Source organism: Ambystoma mexicanum, chromosome 9 (assembly GCF_040938575.1).
Source record: "Ambystoma mexicanum isolate Mex_15411 chromosome 9, UKY_AmexF1_1, whole genome shotgun sequence".
Taxonomy (NCBI): Eukaryota; Metazoa; Chordata; class Amphibia; order Caudata; family Ambystomatidae; genus Ambystoma; species Ambystoma mexicanum.
The window spans coordinates 885,157,140-885,161,377 of NC_090931.1; positions in this window are offsets into that span (position 1 = coordinate 885,157,140).

Consider the following 4,238-nt stretch of genomic DNA (forward strand, 5'->3'; position numbering starts at 1 on the left):
GAGGGCATGGAGTACCCTGGCCATGATTGGCGGCGGCTACAGACTGGAAGCTGCCAGGGTGAGGCCAGCTAATCAGAAGGCAGGGGTGCCATTCAGCCTGCCCATTCAACCGCTGGCCTCTTCATGGGCGTGGAGATGGTCTTTTTGCGAGGCGGGTGTTGGAGATTGCTAGTGGTCTAACGCTCTTCCTATTCAGAGCTCATGCCCAGGACAGGGGCACGCATGGTGCAGTCAGGATGTGAGCGGAATCGAGTCCGTGATGGTGCTTTGGTGAGATACATTTGGCAGGCTGGCCAGACTGGAGGGCATTAATCTGCACAACACCCATGCGAGATTTAGGACCGGGCGCCTCGCACACTTTAAACATGCATTCTCCCAAGATGGCAGCACTCTTGCCAGGTCTGGAGAAAATCCGGGGCTATGCTAATGTCGGGATTGTCCGGGGGCTAGCTAGCCTTTTGGGTTGTGGCTCCGAGCTCCTACAACCAAAAGACCCCAGGCTATAGCCCCGCCCCTAGCAACGCCTCTGACTCTCACACACGGCTTCCTGGCTGCAGCACGTAAAGGGCCGCGCTAGGGCTCCTCCAGGGGTCAGCCATGTCACTGCGGCCGTTGCAGTGTTTTCCAGAGGCGGCTCCCGGACCATGCCAATGCGGGGCCGCGCTAATCAATGCCGCCAGCAGGATTGGTTGAGGCTGGTGGTGTGAAATGACGCGCCGCCTGGCACACATGCCCTGAAGGTAAACGTGTGGCAGGAGTCCCCTTGCCAGACCTACGTCCCCGTTCTCCACCTTTAGTGTGTAATACACGCCAGTGGCGGCATTGGGGACTATGGCTGTGCTAGTGAGATTCTTAGAGCGGCTTCCCCGGGTTTCTCCCCCCACCAGCAGAGATGCAAGCTCTCCCACCAGCCCAGGCAGGGCAGCGTGCCCACCCGCTGCCTGCCAGCGGGCATTAGTATTCTGTGCCCGTCCTGCCTCGTCAGCCTGCGGCGAGAGCTGGTTGGGTTGCCGCACTTTGGCTCTCAAGGCAAGTGCCTCCCAGGTGAGCCTCCGCAGACCGTAGATTACCCAGACTGCAGAGAACGGGAGGGGGCTGCCACGAGCAGGGAACGCGTGCGCAGGGACCCTTGCACAGAAGGCGACACGCCGGGACGGGGGACAGAGCAAGCCAGGGCGACGCGCCCAGGAGAGCACGAGGTACCTGGCTAAAAACGCCCAGGGTCGGAGGAGGGCCAGAGGCTGGGCACAAGGGTGGTGCAGGAACCCCAGGCAGAGGCATAGACAGGGTAGGGACTGAGCGGGCAAGGCCCACTCAAAACCTGTAAAGGCCCACTCAGCAGCGCTGTGTGAGCGTGCATAGATCAGGGACGTCATTTCACCAAAATGCCTGGGTTAGCGGAAGTGACATCCCACGACCCTTGACCCCCGATGACATCACAGGAAGTGATGTCATTTGACCCACCCCAAAGTGATATCGCAGGAAGCGATGGAACACGACCTTTCACCAGTTGACAAAACAGGAAGTGTCATCACATAGCATTGTACACTACAAAAAATATCATACCTGAATGGATCGCCATATGTATCATTAAGATCAGTGGGTATAGGCCCATATTACCAAATTACTGTGATTGCAAGCAGACGTCCATGACCAAATGATTATGATGTGTTATTATATAGCACTTAAGCTTAAGCGCTTTACATTGAAGAAATATACACCCAATATCACCCAACCTGTGTTGGTACCTATTTATCGACATAAGAAGGATAAAAGGCTGAGTTGAGGCGTTTGAGAACAGACTAAATCAGTGACTCGCCCCCTGAAGTGTGCCTGAAATAAACCTTTAATGAGTCCAGCAATTATTGTATAGAATTCCAGAAATACACATTTTTTGGCATTCCTATTCTTTCTTATTTAGGTTCATTGCTGAAAGTGTTAGACTTGTGGCCCTCATGTTCTTATTTTTCTTCTTTTTTGAAGGGGCCTGAACAAGAAATCTAGCCACTCCAGAATTAAAGAGCCCCATGGTGCTGGCCACAGCCCAGGAGCTTGCATTGCAAAAAAAATAATTATATATATATATATATATATGATAACTTTTTTTTAGAGCTCGCAAGGGAGACCACAGAAGTCGCACTTGCGACCTCTGGTGACCCCCAAATGACGTCCCTGGCATAGATGTTAACGTCTCTGCAGTGGGCCCAACTACATTAGCTTCAGGCCCCACTTGTTAGAGAATTCTAGCTATGCCTCTGAGCCAGGGGCCACAGGGAGCCAAGCCTAGGGTAGTGTGTAGTAGGGGTGGTCAGGTCAAGACTACAGAAGTTCAAGGGGTACAGACTACAGAGGGGAATTAAAGTAGCCTAGGAGTCTGGGGGACGATGGCCTGAGGAAACAGAACCAACCAGGACAGGCCTGGGGGCCAAAGAGCAACAAGAACAGTGACCAGTGTAAGGAAACAAGGAGCCCGGTATAACAGGTAGGACGGTATAGGGGCCCCGCGGGTATGCAGGAACCGGAAGTGGGATACAGGAAACCATGGGACGTACAGGCATAAGCTCATCCAGACATCTAGGTGCAGAAGACCAGAGGGGTGTGGGGCAAAAGAGCCAGAAAGAGGAGGACAAGAGAACTGGCGGTACGAGGACAAGATGGCACATAGGGCACCTGTAGTAGCCTGGCCCTCAGCTGGGCGACCCTGAAAACCTTTTCATGTTCAACTACTAATGGCCCTTGTTGATCAGTAGTCGTTTCTAAATGGTGAAAACTGTTTTTGGTGCCAGTTCACTCCCAGAGTACCCAAAGAGAGAAAAATTGCATTCCTCTCCACTCCCCTATATTTTGGGGTGCCCCCTTTAGACATATTTTAAGCCTCCTGGCCAACCCAGACCAAGAAGGCCGCAATCAATCAGATCTTGGGCTATCGCCTCCGGATAAGCATATTCCCAAAGCATAGTCCCCAACCTTCTGTGTCCCGCAGGGCCATGGTGAGGAACCGTTCCCTGCTTCTCTACTAAGGCCATGCCCAGCGAGACCACCCAAAATGGCAAAGGACACTGTACAGCCCCTCCTCACGCCACTTGTCTTACATGGACTTCAATGGCCTCACCCATCCAAGAAAACTGCACCGATGGTAAAATGCTTAGTCCAGCAGGGCATCCCCTGGTGCAGACCCACACACACACGATTCTGCCCGCCTGAGAGTCCTACTGGTTGAGAGTTAATGGTGCATGGGTGCCTGGGCGTTAAATCGCGCACTGGCATTGCTGTGTGGTCAAAGCTGGAACTTGATAAGGTGTGGCATTTATAACACGCCTGTACACAAGTGTTTCTAGGTTCGACAAGACAAGGAGGAGGGTGAGGGGTTGTGGGGGGGGGAGGAGGATAATCACTGATCTTACTCGACCCTGGGTCATTCAGATCGCACACCTGCGGGGAAGTGGGAGGGGACAGGGAGAAGTGCCAAGGGGCTAACATATGGTCACATATTGGAACATACACACCCATATTTAAAATAAATAAATAAATGGTTCCTGTCTGATGAATGAGCAAGGAGCGAAGAACTGCCAATGACATGCGGCCATCTCCTATTCCTGCAGATGGTGACATGCGGCCATCTCCTCTGACCCCAAACCTCTCCCCCTCGCTATTCCGCGGTCATCTCCTCTGACCCCAAACCTCTCCCCCTCGCTATTCCCGCAGATGGTGACAAGCGGCCATCTCCTCTGACCCCAAACCTCTCCCCCTCGCTATTCCCGCAGATGGTGACATGCGGCCATCTCCTCTGACCCCAAACCTCTCCCCCTCGCTATTCCCGCAGACGGTGACATGCGGCCATCTCCTCTGACCCCAAACCTCTCCCCCTCGCTATTCCCGCAGACGGTGACAAGCGGCCATCTCCTCTGACCCCAAACCTCTCCCCCTCGCTATTCCTGCAGATGATGACAAGCGGCCATCTCCTCTGACCCCAAACCTCTCCCCCTCGCTATACCCCAAACCTCTCCCCCTCGCTATTCCTGCAGATGGTGATATGCGCCATCTCCTCTGACCCCAAACCTCTCCCCCTCGCTATTCCTGCAGATGGCCGGGTCCGACACCTGCTTGCAATGAGAGCCAGGTGTGAGTAAACATCAACACATGAAAGAACAGGATGGGTGTAGTGAGTAAGGATGGAGGTAGGTTGGGGGCTGGGGCGTGCCCGGATTAATACATATCAAAAGGTCAGATCGCCCCTC